The sequence below is a fragment of the Crocuta crocuta genome, unplaced genomic scaffold (genome assembly GCF_008692635.1).
Source record: "Crocuta crocuta isolate KB4526 unplaced genomic scaffold, BGI_CrCroc_1.0 scaffold431, whole genome shotgun sequence".
In the NCBI taxonomy this organism is placed as follows: domain Eukaryota; kingdom Metazoa; phylum Chordata; class Mammalia; order Carnivora; family Hyaenidae; genus Crocuta; species Crocuta crocuta.
The window spans coordinates 2732643-2754057 of NW_027528859.1; the positions used below are offsets into that span (position 1 = coordinate 2732643).

Genomic DNA, 21415 nt, shown 5'->3' on the forward strand with positions numbered 1-21415 from the left:
TCCTAAATACTTATTATGTACTTCCCTCTACTAAACATTAACTCTTTTCAAATTGTCACCACCAGCACCAACTTTTAATTAATACTATGTATATATACACAATATGTAGTATAATATTATTTGAAAGGGGAATGTGATAAAGACATATGTCATAAACCGTATGGCAACCACCACAAATGTTTTCAAGAGGTACAATTAATAAGCTATCAGTGAAGACCAAACAAATAAAAAATTCAATCAAAAAGCACTTAGATGTACAACCAAAACAAATATAACACTGCATGTTAACTACACTGGAATAAAAAAAAAAGCATTTAGAAGTAAAAAAAAAATAGGCAAAAAAAGGGGGGAAGAACAGCAACAACGACAAAAAAGAGAAAGAACAAAGAGAAAACATCTAGCAAAATGGTAGATTTAAAGTTAACCACAGCAATAATTACATTAAATGTAAATGATGAAAATATCTCAATAAAAATTTAGGATAAGTAGAGTGGATATAAAAGCTTCACCAATATCCTGTGTACAAAAAAATCTACTTTAAATACAAACACATAGATTCAAAGTAAAAAGAAAAAGATATGACAGTCAAATACATGATTAATTAATACTAGAACAAGGACTATCACCTGGGATTAAGAGACATTAAAAATTGAGGAGTTAATTCATCACCAAACATCAGTGCTTCAATATACATGAAGCAGAAACCAACAGAGATGAAAGAATAAATATATTCATGATTATTTGGAAAATTCAAAACTCCTTTCTCAGTAGTTGGTAGAACCAGTAAGCAAAAAATCAGTAAGGATATAGAAGAGCTTAATAACAATATCAACCAATCTGACCTAAGTGAGATCTATAAAATACTCTACCCCAACAGTAGCAGAATATACATTCTTTTCAAGAGCACATGGGGCATTCAGCAAGACAGAATATATTCTGAGACTTAATACAATCCTTGACCAATTTAGAATATTGGAATAATTGGAATTACACAAAGAGTATCCTCTGACCAGAAAAAGATTGAATTAGGTATCAGGAACAAAAAGATATATGGACAATCCCTAAGTATTTGCAAATTTAATGACATACCTCTAAAAAAACAAAGGTCAGAAAGGAAGCTCTCTTCAAAAGAAAAACATGAGAAAATATTTTTATTTATTTATTTATTTATTTATTTATTTTTTAAATAGTTTATTGTCAAGTTGGTTTCCATATAACACCAAGTGCTCATCCCCACGAGTGCCCCCCTCCATGCCTATCATCCCCCTTCCCCTCCTCCTCACCCCCATCAGTCCTTGGTTTGTTCTCAGCATTCAAGAGTCTCTCNAGAGGAGAAAGCAGGAGAAACAACCTCCTTGACCTCAACTGCAATTCCTTGCTTGACACATCCCCAAAAACAAAGGAATCAAGAGCAAAAATAAACTATTGGAACCTCATCAAGATTAAAAGCGTCTGCACGGCAAAGGAAACAATCCATAACACTAATAGGTAACTGACAGAATGGAAAAAGATAGTTGCAAATGACATATCAGATAAAGGGCTAGTATCCAAAATCTATAAGGAAATCACTAAACTCCACACCCAAAAAACAGACAATCCAGTGAAGAAATGGGCAGAAGATATGAACAGACACTTCTCCAAACAGGACATCCAGATGGCCAACAGACACACAAAATATTTTTAAATAAATGAAAACACAATGTACAAAAGTTCACTGGGTGCACTTAAAACAATATTTAGAGGGAAATTTGCAGCATTATAGACTTATGTTGGAAAAGAAGAAAGATCCCAATTCAGTGATCTAACCTACTACCTTGAGAAAAGAGAGCACATTATACCAAAAGTAGAAGGAAGGAAGGAATAAAAATAAGAGCTAAATCAATACTGAAATGATGAAACGGATTAGTAATGAAACAGGAAAGAAAGGTAAAGAAAAAATCATGAAACCAAAACTAGTGTTTTGAAAACATCAATAAAATTGTTAAAACTTCCAGGTAAACTAATCAAGGAAAAAAAAAAGAGAATACGTGAATTATTAATAATGGGATTACAGAAAGGGCCATCAATACAGATCCTGCAGACATTAAAAAGAGAATATTATAGGGAAGGGCCAACATGGAGAAGTAGGGGAATCCGTACTTCCCACATATCTCAAACAAAGAAGGGCTCAAGCCAAAGGACTTTGAACCCCAAGAATCTGGGAGGAAAAGAGATGGAGTCTACTAGGGAGAAAACAGGAAAACTGGATGGCCCCATAGGTGAGTGATTGCCAACGGGGGGAGATAAAATGGACCTCCTAGGCACAGAGGGGAGGGATCCCCTTCTGCAGAGAGACAAAGGGAAGAGAAAGCTGCTGGGGGAGCATAGGACTGTACCTGGATAAGAGAAAAACCTCGGACTGGGATAGAGAGGGATCCCATTTCTAATTGCAGGGCTTTCAGAGAAGGGTCCCATCTCTAACTGCAGGGCTTTCTTAGACTGGGGCCAGCTGCCCTGTTCCTACACTTGGGGAGGAGGGGAGCCACCTCTGGGTTCGGAGGTAGGCCAGGGGTGCAGTCTGCAGCAGGAGAATCTGGTCGCCTCCCCTGAAGTGCTGCAGCACAGCTGCAGGATCACATATCATCCGGCGGCATCATTAACTGCTCCAAGCAGGAGTTTAAAACTCAGCTAATCGTGAGACACAGGAGTTTGCAGAGTGAGACAACCTGCCTAGTCTGCACCCAAGGCACAGTACGGAAGGATCCAAAGGAATGATTTTGGACACCTGATCTATGAAGAAGGGACTGGGGTGTCACCATTTTTCTCCCCACAACCACCAAAGCGAGGCCTCAGGTGGGGGGGTGCACAGTAGAGGTGGGCTAGCCTACACCAAATCATGCCCCTCGGTGCTGGGTAGTGCTTATCTACTTGAGCTGGATACATGCTGTGGAACCAGACAGCCCCGTCCTCCAGGCCAGCACTGTAGCATTGCCTGGATTAATTCTAGGTCAATTCTTATCATTTAGATATATTCTCCCTTTTCTCCTTATCTCTTCCCTCCTTTAGGCTGGTTACTCTGGTTATTGGTTTGCTTAAACAGACATAGGTAATCCATTCTCTTGATGAATGTTCCACACCTCCTTCCTTACTTTCCTTTCTCTCTCTCTGGAATAATCAGGCCATATAGTTTCTCTGGGTAACTTTATCTTCGTTTCTTTTTCCTCAACCCATTCCTTATTCTCCTTTCTCTTTTTCTGGATTAGGCCCTTTAGTCTCTCTGCCTGGTCAATGTTCATTCTTTCTTTTTCCCTGCCCCTGTCATTTCTCTCTTTGTATATGCTCTTTCATTAGCACCACCTCCACCCTGTTCTTTACTTTTTGCTGGTTTTTCTGGGTTTTTTTTTTTTGCTTTTAGATTGTTTTTTTTTAAATTTCTGTTTGTTTGCTTTTTTTATTTATACATTTGCACGTATTTGTTTCCTGTTTGTTTGTCTGTTTGTTTTCCTTTCCAGGGTTACTTCAAGGAACAAATCAAAGCAGAGCTGGTTGAGGGTCCAAAACATCTCTATGAGTAGGGAAATAAAATAACCAAAGTCACAACAACAGAAAGCAAGTGACGCTCTACAAAAAACACCTCCTGAATGGCCAGGCTCTGGACAGTGTATAAGCCCCCTTTAATATAGCAGTGCTTGCAAAGTGCAGAGCACATAACAAGCTTTTAAAACTTACAAGGGACAAAAACTAGCCAAAATGATGAAACTGAAGAATTCTCCTCAAAAGAAATTCCAGGAAGAAGTGACAGCTAAAGAATTGATCAAAACAGATACAAGCAACATAACTGAACAAGAATTTAGAATAATAGTCATAAAATTAATTGCTGGGCTTGAAAAAAGCATATTGCTGCAGAGATCAAGGATCTTAAAAATAGTGAAGATGAATTAAAAATGCTATAAATGAGGTATAAAATAAAATGGATGTGGCCACAGCACGGATTAAAGAGGCAGAGGAGAGAATGGGTGAATTAGAAGATACAATTATAGAAAAAGAGGAAGCTGAGAAAAAGAGAAATAAAATGATCCAGGATCATGAAAAGAGAATTAGAGAACTAAGTGATGCAATCAAACGGAACAATATCCGGATCACAGGAATTCTATAAGAAGGAAAGAGAGAGAAAGGAGCTAAAGGGGTACTTGAACAAATCATAGCTGAGAGCTTCCCCAACCTGGGAAACAGACATTGAAATCCAAGAGGCACAGTGAACTCCCCTCAATCATAACTTGAATAGATCTTCTGCATGACATATCATAGTGAAACTGGCAAAATACAAGGATAAAGAGAGAATTCTGAAACCAGCTAGGGATAAATGGGCCTTAACATACAAAGGTGGACACATAAGGGTAGTAGCAGACCTATCTACTGAAACTTGACAGGCCAGAAAGGAATGGCAGGAAATCTTCAATGTGATAAACAGAAATAGTATGCGGCCAAGAATCCTTTATCTAGCAAGCCTGTCATTCAGAATACAAGGAGAGATAAAGGTTTTCCTAAACAAACAAAAACTGAAGGAATTTATTACCACTAAATCAGCCCTACAAGAGATCCTAAGGGGGACTCTGTCAGTGAAATGTTGCAAGGAACACAAAGTACCAGAGACATCACTACAAGCATGAAACCTACAGATAACACAATGACTCTAAACCCATAGTTTTCCATAATAACACTGAATGTAAGTGGACTAAATGCTCCAATCAAAAGATATAGGGTATCAGAATGGATAAAAAATAAAAGAAAACAAAACAAGACCCATCTATTTGCTGTCTACAGGAGACTCATTTTAGACCTCAGGACACCTTGAGATTGAAAGCTAGGGGATCGAGATCTATCATGCTACTGGAAGTCAAAAGAAAGCTGGAGTAGCCATACTTATATCAGACAAACTAGACTTTAAATTAAAGGCTGTAACAAGAGATGAAGAAGAGCATCATATAATAATTACAGGGTCTATCCAACAGGAAGGGCTAACAATTATAAATGTCTACACACCAAATTTGGGAGCACCCAAATATATAAAACAATTAATCACAAACATAGGCAATCTTATTGATAAGAATGTGCTAATTGCAGGGGACTTTAGTACTCTGATTAACAAAAGAAAAGAACCATATGATCCTGTCAACAGATGCAAAATGGGAGGCATCACAATCCCAGACTTTAGCCTCTGCTACAAAGCTGTCATCATCAAGACAGTATGGTAGTGGCACAAAAACAGACACATAGACCAATGGAATAGAACAGAGAACCCAGAATTGGACCCACAAGTATATGACCAATTAATCTTTGACAAAGCAGGAAAGAATATCCGATGGAAAAAAGACAGCCTCTTTAACAGATGGTGTTGGGAGAACTGGACAGCAACATGCAGAAGAACGAAACTAGGCTACTTTGTTACACCATACACAAAAATAGATTCAAAATGGATGAAACACCTGAATGAGAGACAGGAAACCATCAAAACCCTAGGGGAGAAAGCAGGAAACAACCTCTTCGACCTCAGCTGCAGCAATTTCTTATTCGACCCATCTCCAAAGGCAAGGGAATTAAAAGCAAAAATGAACTATTGGGACCTCATCAAGATAAAAAGCTTCTGCACTGCAAAGGAAACAATCAACAAAAGTAAAAGGCAACTGACAGAATGGGAAAAGATATTTGCAAATGACATTTCAGATAAAGANGGGTATCATGCTAAGTGAAAATAAGTCGGCCAGAGAAAGACAGAATCCATATGTTTTCACTCATATGTGGATCAGGAGAAACTTAACAGAAGGCCATGGGGAAGGGGAAGGGGGAAAAAAGTTACAGAGAGGGAGGGAGGCAAACCATAAGAGACTCCTAAATACCGGGAACAAACTGAGGGTTGATGGGGGTTGGGGGAAAGGGGAAAGTGGGCGATGGGCATTGAGGAGGGGACTTGTTACTTACTGGGATGAGCGCTGTATGGAAACCAATTTGACAATAAATTTATTTTAAAAAAAGAATATTATGAACTTATGCCAATAACTTTGGTCAATCAGATGATATGGAATAAATTCACTGAAAGACACAAATTCCAAAGCTTATTCAAGAAGAAATAGATAACATTAATATCCCTATATCTATTAGAGAAGTTGAATTTATAGTTAAAAACCTTCACCCAAGGAAAACTCAAACCCAAATGGGATTATTGCCAATTCTACCAAAAATTTTAAGAAAAAATAAATACTTCTACACAAACTCTTCCAAAAAACATAGGGGAAGGGAACACTTCCAAACTCATTTTATGAGGCAACCATTATGCTGACATCAAAACTAGACAAAGACATTACAAGAAAAGCACAGACTAATATCTCTCATTAACATAACTGAAAAAATTCCTAGCAAAATATTAACAAATCAAATCCAACAATAGGTTAGAAGGATAACACATCATGATCAACTATGGTTTACTCCAGGAATGCAAGACTGATTCAACATTCAAAGATCAACCAGTGTAATGGACTCTATCAAGAGACTACAAGAGAAAAGCCACATGATATCAATAGGTAAAGAAAATACATGGTGCGCCTGGGTAGCTCAGTCGGTTAAGCATCCGACTTCAGCTCAGGTCATGATCTCACGGTTCGTGGGTTCAAGCCCCGCTTCGGGCTCTGTGCTGACAGGTAGCTCAGGGCCTGGATTCTGTTTCGGATTCCTTGTCTCCCTTTCTCTCTGACCTTCCCCTGCTCATGCTGTCTCTCTATCTCTCTCCTTAGAAATAAAAATATTTTTAAAAATTTAAAAAAAGAAAATGCATTTGACAAAGTTCAAAATAACTTATGATAAAAACTCTCAGAAAATAAGAATAGAAGGGAATCTCCTTAACTTGATATAGAATATCTGTGCAACTCAGATGAATGGAACAGAATAGAGAACCCAGAGATGGACACACAAACGTATGGCCAGCTAATCTTTGACAAAGCAGAAAAGAACATACAATGGAATAAAGACAGACTCTTCAACAAGTGGTGCTGGGAAAACTGGACAGTGACATGCAGAAAAATGAACTTGGACCACATTCTTACACCATACACAAAAATAAACTCAAAATGGATGAAAGACCTAAAAGTAAGACATGAAGCCATCAATATCCTCGAAGAGAAAGCAGGCAAAACCTCTTTGACCTTGGCTGCAGCAACTTCTTACTCAACCAGTTTCTGGAGGCAAGGGAAACAAAAGCAAAAACGAACTATTTGGACCTCATCAAAATTAAAAGGTTCTGCACAGCAAAGGAAACAATCAGCAAAACTAAAAGGCAAATGACAGGATGGGAAGAGGATATTTGCAAATGACATGCTAATGATAATTAACTTTTGGATACTAACCAAAATCTATAAAGAACTTATCAAACTCAACACCCAAAAAAACAAATAATCCAGTGAAGAAATGGGCAAAAGTCATGAATAGAAACTTCTCCAAAGAAGACATTCAGATGGCCAACTCAACATCACTCATCACCAGGGAAATACAAATCAAAACCACAATGAGATACCACCTCACCCCCGTCAGAATGGCTAACATTAACAATTCAGGCAACAACAGATGTTGATGAGGATGTGGAGAAAGGGAATCTCTTTTGCACTGCTGGTAGGAATGCAAACTGGTGCTGTCACTCTGGAAAACAATATGGAGGTTCATCAAAAAATTAAAAATAGAACTACCCTATGACCCGGAAATTGCACTATTAGATTTTTATCCAAGGGATATAGACATGCCGTTTTGAAGGGGCACAGGCACCCCAATGTTTATAGTAGCACTATCAACAAAAGCCAAAGTATGGAAAGAGCCCAAATGTCCATCGATGGATGAATGGATAAAGAAGATGTGATATAGACTTGTAAAGATGGTGGAGAAGTAGGGAGCTCCGTACGTTGCACTCGCCCCCATATCTTGCACAGAGAGGACCTGAGCCATAGAAACCATTACAGAATCCAGGAGTTTGGGAGGAAAGGGAGACAGAGGCTGCTGAGAAAACCTTCTAACATGAGTGGGAACTGGGGAAGATAAAATCAGGCCGGGACCAGAGATGCAGAGGGACGGGGGCGATTCCCCTCTGCAGGGAGTGAGAGGAGAAAGAGAGAGGCTGAAACTGCTCAGGACACGGTCCCTGTCACTGGGGAACAGAAAAACCTCCGCTTGGGACACAGAGGGACCCGGTCTCTGGCTCTCCAGCTGGGCCAAAGCGGACGCACTTATCCCAATTCCTGGGAAAACAACTGCATGCGCGCCAAATCCCTGCGCGCCAACTCGACCTGGAGGGGCCGCGCACCTACCGCGCCTTTGTGCTTCTGGCTCAGCTGGATCCCTAGAGGGGAGGCGAAGGGCTTAAAACTGGGAGATTTGCCCACGAGTTCATGTTTCAGGTGATAAGACACAGAGAGACCTGGTTTCGCGCTCTCCAGTGGACCCGAGCACTCCCAGGCTATCCCCATCCTTCCTCACCAACCCGACCTGGAGGAGACAGGAGCAGTGGCTTCTGGCTCAATCCCCAGGGGGTAGGCAAGAGACTTGGAACTGCCCTGAGGGGATCGCCTGCGAGTTTGTGTCTAAGGCAATTTCAGTGGGGCGTGAGGACTGGGATTTGGAAACGAGGCCTGGCCTGGGATATAGAGCGTGACCCACCTTGGCTGTGCCCCCGGCACGGGGAGTTTACACACCCCAAAAAAGTGAGGTGCAGTGCTTGGTTCAAGAAGGGACTGGAGCACCGCCACTCTTCTCCCCACAACCTCCAAGGCAGAACTCCTGCCTGACGCATTGGATCAAACCATGCCCATCCCTGCTAGAGAGCTGCCCTCCTCCCCCCCACCCCCCTTTTTTTAATCGCAGCACTGACCTGATTAATTCTGGTCACTGGCTTGCTTAAACAGTCACATTTAATCCATCCTGTAGATGTAAATTCTACACCTACCTACCTTTTCATCTCTTTCTCTCTGGAGTAATCAGACTATATAGTTTCTCTGGATAACACCAGCGTCTTTCTCTCACATCTTCAACCATATTCCACCCTTTTGCTCTTTGAAAAAAGCTTCTTTTCCCTTCTGCCTGTTCATTCTATTTCCAATTTTGCTTCATCTCTGCCCTGTCATCTCTCTCTTTCTCTATGTTCTTTAACCAGCACTGCATACACCCGGTATTTAATTGGAGCTGCGAAATCTGGTTACATGCTTTAAACTGTTCTTTGTCTATCAGCTTTCTTCTTATTTCCTTTTCTTTTCAACTTTTTAATGTATTTTTATTTTCTATTATTTGCCTTCCCTCCTCCATCTTTTCTCTTTACTTTTTCGTTTTCCCTCTCGGTTTGCATGTTCGTTGGATTTGTCTGTGCGTTTGCGTGCCTCTGTTCCCTATGTGTTTGTCTGTCTGTTTTCTTCTCCAGGGCTACCTCAAGAAACAAGCCAAAGTACACATGGTGGAGAGTCTCAAATACCACTATGAGTCGGAAAAAAAAATAACCAAGATCTCAACAAGAGAGACGAAGAGATACCATTCAAAGAACACTTTCTGAAAGTATAGGCCCTGGACAGTCAACGAGTCTTCTTGGGTATAGCAGCACTCACAGGTGCAGAGAGCATAACAAGTCTTTAAAACTAACAAGAGATAGAAAGCTAACCAAAATGATGAAACCAAAGAGCTCTCCTCCAAAGAAATTCCAAGAAGAATTGACAGCTAAAGAACTGCTCGAAACAGATATAAGCAGNCAAAAACTCAAAAAAAAAAAAAAAGAAGAAGTGGTATATATATACACTGGAGTATTACCTGGCATTCAAAAAGAATGAAATCTTGCCATTTGCAACTATGTGGATGGAACTAGAAGGTATTATGCTAAGCGAAATTAGTCAGGGAAAGACAAATATCATATGAATTCACTCATATGAGGACTTTAAGATACAAAGCAGATGAACATAAGGGAAAGGAAGCAAAAATAATATAAAAACAGGGAGGGGGACAAAAACATAAGAGACTTAAATATAGAGAACAAACAGAGGGTTACTGGAGGGGTTGTGGGAGGGGGGATGGGCTAAATGGGTAAGGCGCATTAAGGAATCTACTCCTGAAATCATTGCTGCACTATATGCTAACTAATTTGGAAGTAAATTTTAAAAAATAAATTAAATTTTAAAAAGAATAACCACAAAACCCAAAGCTAACATCATATGTAACAGGGAAAGAATGAAGGCTTTCTCCCTAAGATTGGGAACAGGGCAAGAATGTTCACTCTCTTCATTCCTATTCATTATCACACTGGAGATCATAGCCAATGCAAAAAGTCTGATTTCAAGATTTACATAAAGGTATACTAAACAAAGTAATGTGGGTATTGTCAAAAAAACAGTCACATTAATGCAACAGAATACATAATCCAAAAAAAGTCCACATCTATAGACAACTGATTTTCGACAAAGTTAACAAAAGAATTCAATGAACAAAGTTTAACAGTGTTGGAACACTACCCATCCATATGCAAAACATGAACCTCATACCATATTCAAAAATTAACTCAAACAGATCATTTAGAAAAAGCTGTTTGAAAAAGCTAATTCTGTAAAATGTCTAGAAAAAGACAAATGAGTAAATCTTTGTGATCTTGAGTTAGTCAAAGATTTTTTTAAAACCATAGAAGAAAAAATTGACAGATTGGATCAAATTTTGAATTTCTTCTCTTTTAAAGGCTGTTGAGAAAATGAAAAGCCACAGACTGAAAGAATATATTTTCATAACACACCTGGTAAAGGACTGGTAACCAGTATATATAAACAACACTCAAAATTCAGTAAGAAAACAAAGAGGGGTGCCTGGGTGGCTTAGTCAGTTAAACATCTGACTCTTAATATCAGCTCATGTTGTGATCTCCCAGCCATGGGATCAAGCTCCGCACTGGGCTCTGTGCTGAGCATGGGGCCTGATGGGGGTTCTCTCTCTGCGCCTCCACCACTCATGCACATGTAGGTACTCTCTCCCTCTCTCTCAAAAATAAATTAAAAAAAAAGAAAACAAAGAGCCCAATTAAAAATGTGCAAAAGATCTGAACAGATACTAAAGTACAGATATAGATGGCCAAAAAACACAAGATGTTCAAAGGCATTATTCACTAGGGAAATGCAAAATTAAATCCATGATAAGGCATCATGACACATCTATAAGAAAAGCTTAAATTTAAAAAAACATTAATATGAAGAGCTGATGAGAATGTAGAGCAATGAGAATTTTTATATGTGCCTGGTGGGCTTGCAAAACAGTACTCTGAAAAACATGTTGGCAGTTTCTTATGAGGTCAAAAGCAAATACTTAATATACAACCCAAAAAACTTACACATAGGTAATTACCCAAGAGCAATCATGACTATGTCCACACAAAAACCTGTATTTAAATGTTCATAGTAGCTTTATTCATAATTACTTCCAAACTGAAAACAATCCAAAAGTCTATCAACAGGTGAAAGCATAAACAATGTGGCACATCCATGCAGTTAAGTACTGCTCAGCAATAAAAAGGAACAAACTATTGATACCTAAAACTATATGGATGACTTTTTACATCATGCCAAGTGGAAGAAGCCAGACACAAAAGGCTATATACTGTATGATTCTATTTATGTAACATTCTGGAAAAGGCAAAACTGTAGGCATAGAAATTAGATCAGTGGTTGCCAACGGCTGGGAGTATGGGAAGGAGGTTGACAACGAAGAGTCAAAATTGCACAAGGCAATTTTGGGGGTGATGGAAATATTCTATATCTTGATTGACAAACTATATTAGTTTGTCAAAATTTAGAGTACTGTAAACAACAAAGGGTGACTTTTACTATATGTAAAGTATATCTCAGTGATTCTAGGAAAAAAGCTCTTTCAAGTTATGCCATTTTGCAGTCAACTCTCACCGTCTCATACACACTGTCTTGTCTCCTGGCAACCACTGATCCGCCTTCTGTCACTATACATCACTTATGCCTCCTGTTCTTGGGTTTCATCCACGTTACCCCGTTTCTCAGCAAATACTACTTATACTATGATGAGTACTATTTCACTGTGTGGATGTGTCACCATTCATTTATCCATTCAAATGTTGGTAGACATGTGGGTTGCTTCCAATTTGGGATATAAATAAGGCTGCTTTGAACAGTAGAAGTCTTTGGGTAGACATGTATTTCTTTTCTCTTGTATAAATTCTGAGATTTGGATTTTCTAAAAATTCAATATACACATTAACTCTGGGAAGAGAATAATCTCATTCTATAGATGAGAAAACCAAAGCTCGGGGGAGTTAAATAACCAAAATACCATAACATATATGGAAGCCACACACAGGGATGCTACAGATTCCAAGTCAGTGTGACAGACAAGCACTCTAAAAAGTAAGAAGCAAAATATGACAGCTATAGAGTCTGAGCACCTCCATTTCCCCTGATGTCCAACCACACTTTGAGTATGCTGGGGGGCAGGGAGGAGAGGATGGTTTTGGGACCTATATCTGTAGGTTGTCGCAAGTGAAATCTAAAGTATGAATTCGGGCTCTTAAATAGTAAACTCCTGATTACAAGAGAAATACTTTGATTTGTAATAGTTTCTGACTCAACAAAGATCACTGACCTTTAACTACACAGTTATTTCCTCATGTTGGAAAAAACATAATGGAGGCTGGCCAAGTTTTCATTTTCGAGAGGAAAACCTGAAGGATCACCTCCTAACCTCCCAGAGCTAAGCCTCCCCAACTTTTTTACCTCCACCTTTTCCACCTTCTTTCCCTCAAAACTCTGTCCCTCCCACCTCTTCATTTATAGCTCTTTGGAGTAAAGCTGGACTTTGCATCTACGTATACCAGCATTTCCAGGTGAGCCTTGACCATGAATTATACACCTATAATGTGCATATATAATGCCAGGTGGTCAGCACACAAATAGGAACACACCTGGATCTGCTTAGACTAGACTGTTTAGTACACTGGCTCCTCCTCAGTCAGAACCACTATAAATTCTTCTGCCCAGGGTTGCAGTAGGAAGGACTTGCACTTTGCCTTGAGAAGGACTTTCTACTGCCTTCTCCTTTCCCTTCTTTCTGGAAGGAGCCTCTGTTCCATTACTACCTCCCGACTGTGGTCTACTTTTCCCCAGCTACATTAAGGGGGTGGGCAGAAATCACACTAATTTATGGGGGTAAAAAATTTTCCGACAAAGACATTCTACTCACTAATGGACACCCTATGACTAGTATGCGGGTTTGAAAGGACAAGTCTAATCCCTTCTTAGAAGCTAATCCGAGACTGGTTCTACAGGCTGCCCTCCATGATAGCCTTCTACTCTTTGCACCCCTGGGAGAACCACTTCAGACTACTTTCTCTCAGATGTTCCCTCTACCTTCCTAAGTTCTACTCTGAAAAAGCTGCCTGCAAGGATCTCCCAGACATTAACAATTTGGGGGCGCTGATAACTAGTAATTGATATATTAATTTTGATTTGATTTGTGGGGAGAGGCAAGGGATTGTGGAAGGCTGTGCCCATGCCTCCTTTTGCCGGTGTCTCCAAGTTCAATATCACTGCACAGGGAGCATTTATTTTCCTGGGACAAATCCTTTCACCCAGGCCCCGATCTCCTTATCTGTAAAATGAAGGAGTTCAGTATTAGTGGTTCTCAACAGTTACCACCACCACCACATGACGTTACCACCACACGACGTCAGACAGGCTGACATCCATAACTGCCCACTCCTCACCAACTCCATGGTGACACCCTCCCCCCCCCCAGTCCATGCCAACAACACCTCTTGTCTGGATTGGGGCCATTGCTTCCTAGCTGGTCTCTGCTTCCACTTAACCTCCTAGAATCTATTCTCCACATAGGGGCCACAAGGGGCCTACACAATCTGCACTCACCTCACTTCTCTGATCTCAATTCCTCCTTCCTTGTGTTTCACTCACTCCACTCCACCCAGCCTGTCCTCCTTGCTCTTCCTCAAACATGCCTGGGACAGCCTCACATCAGGGCTTTGGCACTTGCCATTCCCTCTGAGAAGTCCTGGCCCAGGGGGCCACACAGCTCACTGCCTCAGTTCCTTCAGGTATGTGCTCAAAGGTCACCTTCTCAGCAAGGGGGTCACCTTCTCACCAAGGAAGATCCACCTTCCCTAGACACCCTATTGCAGGTCTGAACTGCTATGCTGGCTGCTCAATATTCCCTAGACCCCTCCCCTACCTTATTTCATTCCTTAGCACTTATCACCACCCAAGCTTCCCCAGGGTGAATACAAACTCCATGAAAGCCAGGATGTGTAAGGTTTTCTTCACTACTGAATCCCTAGTGCCTACCCCACAAGAACTCAAGAAATGCTGAGCAAATGAATGCGACATGCTCCATCCACCTAATGCTCCTTTTCTCTCCTACTTACTAAAATATAGCATAATGCATGTGAGGCTATTAAAGGACTCATCTTTAATTTACTTTATTAAAAAGTGACTTGCAAATTTTAATGATTGTTATTAACTGGCTGAGACAGCCAATTGCATCACCAAGCTGTGGTTGAGAACCATCAGGCAGATGACTTTGGGGCCGTTCCACTCTGAGCCAGTGTTCTCAATGAGCAAGTCGAGGTCAGGGACACAGTGTTACGGTAAGAAGTCCACACATCCCGATGAGCAGGAAGCCCCGCTTGAATACTGGTAAGTGTCTCACACTTACGTGTATTCCTGATTCCCAAACAGTGTGCATATACTGTTGGGATTCACAAACACAAATCAATACTGAATTCACAGCAGCATTTGGTAGTTACACGCTTTATCAGCATAACTACTAGTATGCAAAGTTTCATGAAGTTTCTTAACACATTAAAGAAAAAAAAGACCTTATACTTGGGAGGATTGGGAAGCAAGGCTTGATCACATGGCTGCAGTCCAAATTAAGTATCCTTTATCCTTCCCTTCCACTTCCCACCTTCTACCTCACCTGTTTTTTTCTTTACATATGCTATTTTCATGGAACACTATGATTCTCTATTTGCAAACAACTTTTTGGAGGGAAAGGTAGTCCCTTGGACAATGAGACCGAACATCTCAAAGCTGGTGAGAGGCAGCAAAGCCTGGGAGGAAAAGTGTGACTGCCCGCCTTGTTCAGATGTAGGTCGTATTCTCATGCTTGTCAATTTCTTCCAGTTGGATCTGCAACTCCTATGTTAGCAATACTACTCTAGACAATGAGCAAAAAGGAAGTTACAACTAAAGTTTTAAATGGGAGCCTGGGTGGCTCAGTCTATTTAGCTTCTGACCCTTGATTTCAGCTCCGGTCACGATCCCAGGGTAATGAGATGGAGCCCTGGGATGAGCCCCCTGTCCAGCTCCACACTCAGCATAGAGATTCTTTGTCTTGAGATTCTTTGTCTCTCCCTCTGCCCCTCTCCCCTGCTCCCGTGTGCTCTTCCTCTCTAAAAAAAACTTAAAAGAAATCATTATTTTCTAATCTGTATTGCTTTACAATGCTCTGAATTTTTTTGTTTATGTATTTATTTTTGAGAGAGAGCAAGACAGCGTGAGAGGGGGAAAGGCAGAGAGAAAGGGAGACAGAGGATCCCAAGCAGGCTCCATGCTGCCAGCAAAGAGCCCAATGTGAGCCTCAAACTCACAAAACCGTGAGATCATGACCTGAGCCGAAAGCAAGAGTTGGATGCTTAACCCACTGAGCCACCTGGGCACCTCTAAAATGCTCTAACATTTAATTGCATAATTATCATGGAATTTTCAAGATTTTCTGAAGATGGCAATTACACTCAAGATCTTTTTGTAAAAAGTACACAAAAATACTTTCCTCTATAAAAATTAAGCTTATTAGCTTGGATGTTATCCATTAGAAGCACAAAAGGAAGTTTATAGAAATTTCAACTGTGTCTCAATGGCAAACCTCCAGGCATCCTTCCCCCAGAAAAATTAACTTTGAAAGTTTCCTAAAGTGGCTCCCTACATTTTTAAAGCTGCCATTTTGATCTTTCAACTCTTTTCCATTTTATTTTCTACTCTATGAAAGTGTTGTGAGAAATGTAATTTCAAGTTTAGGGAAACTCAAATTACTTTTATTTTGAGAATGTTATGCAAGCCCTGGTGACTAAGTTAGGCTAGGATGGGAGAAATAAGGTTGGCTATCTCTGTTTTAGACCACAGCTTCTCAGGTTAAAATTCTTAAGGGTTTCCTTAGACAATATAGGGTCTGCTTGAACTGAATAAGAATCATAAATACCAGAGTAAAGTGGAGTTATGTCTGGGGAATTATTTAATCAGAGTACTTTTAATTTCAAAAACTGACCAAAATCAGCTAGCAAAGACCTTAGGGGGAAGAAAATGGCCACAATGTATCACAACAAAGTGCACTTGACTTTCACTTCCTTCCTCTCCTCTTTTTCCTCTTCCTTTCTTTGCTTCTCTTCCGAATGACAAGCATCCAAAGTGGTTACCTGTGCTTACCATGGTACTTGGCATTCAATAGTTACCTGCATTTCCTGGGAGCATGGTATGAATGGGAGACTACCTATGAATATATGCATTAAATGGCCAAAAATTCATTTGCGTTGCATACTGGAGAAATTTTTAGTACCACATTTGAAATATTGGAATTTTCCGGAGATTTTCTTATCTGTCTTGTTAACATACTTATGAAATGGAAAGCTTGGAAAGAAAGCCACTGGGTTTCCTCCAAGCTTTCTCACTTCACTAGCAGGCAAAGAGTTACTGCTTTGGCAAAGGCTCACAGAGCAGAGATTCCCTGCTAGACTGCGATCCCACAAGGTCCGCAAACCTGGCCTGGCCTAGGGAGGCAGCATAGCAAGGTGGGCCCGACTTCAGGGTGAGGAGCTGAGGGAAGCATGGAATGCCGGTGAGCACCTGCACACCATCTCTTCTAAACCCTTCAGTTTAATGATGAGGAAACTGAGGCCCAGGGCGATTATTCCAGGTCTCATATATCTTTATGGCCAGAACCACAAAGACCCAGGCCTTCTGGTTCCCACATGAAGGGCTTCCTTTTACATGGCTACTCCAAATGTAGAGTTGGCTTCTGCAAGTAGACTGGATTTCCGGAGTACTGACTTCACGATCGGCCCTTAACTGATCATTTGGCATGAAACAGGTATCTGCCCTGTTCTGATTTAAGGGTGTGCACAGAAATCCAAAAGACTCTCTGTTGCAAATATTCATTTTATCCTTTCATTCTGTCCTTTTTCTTTTCACTACACAATAAATCATAATAATCCAAAGTGCTAACAATGTACAAGAAGTGGGGCAAGGAAAAGGGGAAAGTAATGACCAACTTTAAGAAAGAGACATGTAGGAGCGCCTGGTCGTGATCTCACAGGTTATGGGATAGAGCCCCACACAGGGCTCTGTGGTGATAGCGTGGAGCCAGGGATTCTCTATCTCTCTCTCTCTCTCTGCCCCTCCCCTAGTCTCTCTCGCTGTCACTCTCTCTCAAAATAAATAAATAAACACTTTTAAGAAATCATCTTCCTTTTAAAAGAAAGAGATATTTAAGTAATTTAAATAGCCTAAAATAATTCTCACACTCAAAACTGTATTTTGGAAACTCACAGCTTTTCTCTTTAATACACCTGCTAATCATCCTGAGAAAGTCTTATTCAGAAGAATGTGGTTTCAGTGTCCTCTTGATACAGACGTTACCACTGACCCTCTGTGACTCAGTCATTTGCATGTTATCTCTTTCCCATCACCTGACTTTCCTCACTCCCTGTGCCCAAAGACCTTTAGCCCAGCTGCTCTGGCTCTCACCTGTGCTTTCTCATTCTTACGATTCTCTTTTCTTAACTATTTCCAACTATAATGTTTGACTCATCTTCCTCAATGCATTTTTCATGTCATAAATTTGAGTTGCAGAGTGGTACTAAATCCCAAAACATATCTGAAGAATTATTAGGGTAGACTGAAATCACCAAGTAATCTCTCTTACCTTCTTAGGCAGCTACTCAATTTTTAGTACCTCCTGAGGACATATACTTCTGGTAACTGCCTGCCCTTTTACTTGAAGACATTACTTTTTACATTTAGGTTTATTTGTTTGTATGTTTGGTGTTTTTGTTTGTTTGTTTGTTTTGTTTTGAGAGAGAGCAAGAATCCCAAGCAGGCTCCATGCTGTCAGTGCAGAGTCCAATGCAGGGCTCAATGTCACGAACTGTGAGAACATGACATGAGCCAAAATCAAGAGTCAGATGCTCAACTGACTGAGCGACCCAGGTGCCCCTGAAGATGCTATTTTAACAAGCCAGGGCCGAAAAGTTCAGAATTCCCATGCTAAAAAATTTTTAGACATCATCTAGTTTATCCCAAACCCCTCATCTTACAATAAATTGAGCCTAAGCGAGGGAAGGTTTTGGTTTAAGACTCTTCCAGGATGACTTCTCATCTTGCAACAGTTTAACATGTTCTCTTTTCTTTCCAATTACAATATAGTCTACTTGTCACCACCTGAATTACTTACTCCTTTACCAAATCTTTTTGAAAGGAAAGATAGTAATTAATGCCCTCAGGTGGCAATATACCTCCACAGGGTATTATTTAGGGAACAAGGTTTATTATTATTATTATCATCATCATAATTCCAAGCTCTAAAGTGTACATACATTAGTAACTACATATTATGAATAATAAGGGCTTTCCATAAATCTACATATTCGTGAAAAAAACTCTTGAGATAATAAAGTGGCTTAGTTAGGATTTGGAATCTTAAGCCCAGTTCTGCTACTAATTAGCTATGATCCTCTGAGTGAGTCACTTCAGGTCTCTTTTTTTCATATGGGTGGATGATAAGAAAGATGGACGAGATCTGTGATTCTCAACTTTCCCTGAAGTCCTTCAAGTTCTGAGAAGAGATCCAAAGATCTACAGGAAATCACAGCTGTGCTTCCTCCTGACAGAGCTGCACAGCTTAAATACTGAGTATGCTTGGGAGCCATTAGGTATCTCGTGCTGACCAGAAGCTCTAATTGGCATGTATACACATCTCAGCTAAAAAGGACAAAATCCATTACTTTTAGTTTGAAGAAAAAATTAAAACACACACACACACACACACACACACACACATTTGGCCCACTGAAGACATAATAAAAAGAATGAAGCTTTCAAAAGCACAAAGATGGGAGTAGAGGACAGAGAAAATAAATTTTGCATAGAGAAAGAAACACCGATTCACATAAATATGAAATTAGATTTCACTCAAGTACCAAGGAACTTCTGTCCTTCCTGCATTCATCTGCCAATCCTGAAAATGCCCAGATGCAAAGCACTCTGTCAAATCTCAGTTCTTGAAATGAGCACTTGATCAAACACAGAATAGGCACTTGAGAGTCGGATTATAAAGCATTTTCCTTACATTCATACTAAGTCTCCAACTAGATTATATTGCACAGAGAATCTAAAGAGAAGTCCTTCAAGGAGTTTAAATGTCTTGGTATGAAACACAGTAGTTCATTCAGCCACATTCAACCAATACACTTAAAAGAGCATTAGCAGGGATTATGTTCTGTCTCCAACCTACAGGGACTGAAATCTGAAGGCACTGCCAACTGCTGCCTCACCATCTTACTGTGCTTAACCAGCAAAGAGGAAATCTGTGTGCCACCAAAGGGCCCTCGACTGAGGCACAGGAGATGTGGATTCTAACCCAGCTGGTCCCAGGAGCAATTCCCTGCACGGAGCACAGTGCTTTGCATGTAACTGATAATCTGAAATGTCAATGAAGTGGAAATGCAAAAATCCCCACCAAGTGCCAATGAATATTAAACAGAGAACTTAAAGATGCCTCCAAGAAACTGAAATCCAGTTAGGTAAAATATGGGAAGTTGAGTGGAAGGAAAAGAACGTTTCTTGACCATTATAATAAATCAAAGGATTTACAGTAGCTACCTCACAAAAGCTTTGTGGAGTAAGCTAAACATTTCCATTTGATAATACAGAAAACCAGGCTCAAACAAAGAAGTTTATTCATGATCCACAATTAGTAAGAGGAGAAGCCGGGATTTCCACCCCAGGTCTGCAAAGCTCACCCTGCTTGCAGTATGCAATGCCTACACATCAAGGCAGCCCAGGATGAGTTAGAAATTTGGGTCTAAGTTTCACTTCTGTCATTAAGTTGTTGCATATCACTAGACAGAACACTTTACTGCAATTTTCCCACATGCACGATGGGATGGGGGTGGGGTGTGCGGGTGGCAGGCGGTGACCCAGATCAGTAGTTTGTTTTGTTCTGTAGGACGGTCATCAGAATCCATTGGGGCCAGGACTTTTTCTAATACAGGCATTTCCTTTTCTTGCTCTTTGAAACTATTTGGGACCGGTACCCTTTAGTTGTAACTAGAAATGTATTACACCCCGCAAGCGGAACGGAGCAGAAAAGTTGTGCGGGTCCCAATCGCCCTCCCATCAACTTGAGGCTGAGCACCTGACTCTGCAGGATTCGTGTTTCCTTTCAGCTTGGAGCTGTGTACCGGCCCGGGGCTCCCGATCTGAGAGTAATGTATAGTACGTGTATCCTGCATTACCTGAGCGGCCTGCAGGGGCTGGTCCGTAGAGCGAGGCCGAGCCTTTGAGGGGCTTAAAGCTCACGGTGTAAAATACGGAGCTCAAACAGCCGGCGGCTCTGATATGCCCTGTTCCGGACGGGCGGCTGGGGAACCACTTCCTGGTCACCGTCTCCCGCCCCTCGTCCACACCCCTACTGCTGCATTTCCCCCGCTGCACTGAGTTGCCGGGCGGCAGGAGGGTCTGTCGGACTCCCGGGCTGACGCCCAGCCCGTCACCAAGCGGCCGGGGAAGGGGTCCCATCAGAGATTTAAAACACAACGCTCTGGAACTCCAACTTCCCCCCTCCCCCTCCCGCGGGGCATCCCCTGCCGCTGCAGGGAAGAGGCCCCGGGCCCGTTCGAGTCCCGCCTGGGCCACTGTCCCTCCAGTGACCCAGGTGCGCCGCGCCCTCCCGAAATCTCGTCCGACGTCGCCCGGCACCTGTCGCGCCCGCAGCGGCAAGCCCTGCGCTCACCTCGTCCCGGGGGCCCACGGCCCGTCCCCGCGTCTCTGGGCCCAGCTCCCACCGCCCNGCCGACGGCGGAAGACGACTGCGGGGCGGGCTCAGGCGCGCCTCCTCGTGGACAACGCGAGTACCCGCGGGCTGGGACGGCCCGGGACCCAGCACTTAACACCCAGCAGGACCTCACCAGCACTCACACGCTCTTGCTGCCTGCTGCCTTCACACCCTCGTCAGACATTTCAGTCAACTCTTGCTCATTCTTTTGGTTAACAGTGGGACAGTTACTTTTAACACTTCCGGACATCCACCTGGTCCGTTCATTTCCTTTAGGTTTCTTCCCCTAGGGTCACCTTTT

The 21415-nt window shown here is 41.4% G+C and overlaps 1 protein-coding gene across 2 annotated transcripts in view; it reads right to left on the minus strand.

Annotated features, from left to right (window-relative positions):
- The window catches only part of TDRD7 (tudor domain containing 7), an 84200-nt gene extending 63078 nt beyond the window's left edge, over window positions 1–21122 (minus strand). The window contains exon 1 of one of the 2 annotated variants that reach the window (XM_077756137.1): window positions 21073–21122. The gene's annotated coding sequence lies outside the window, so the exon portion shown is untranslated. Of the gene's footprint in view, window positions 1–20575; window positions 20644–21072 lie in introns of those variants that run through there. The other variant, XM_077756138.1, reaches the window with a different exon arrangement.
- Between the last annotated feature and the right edge of the window lie 293 nt (window positions 21123–21415).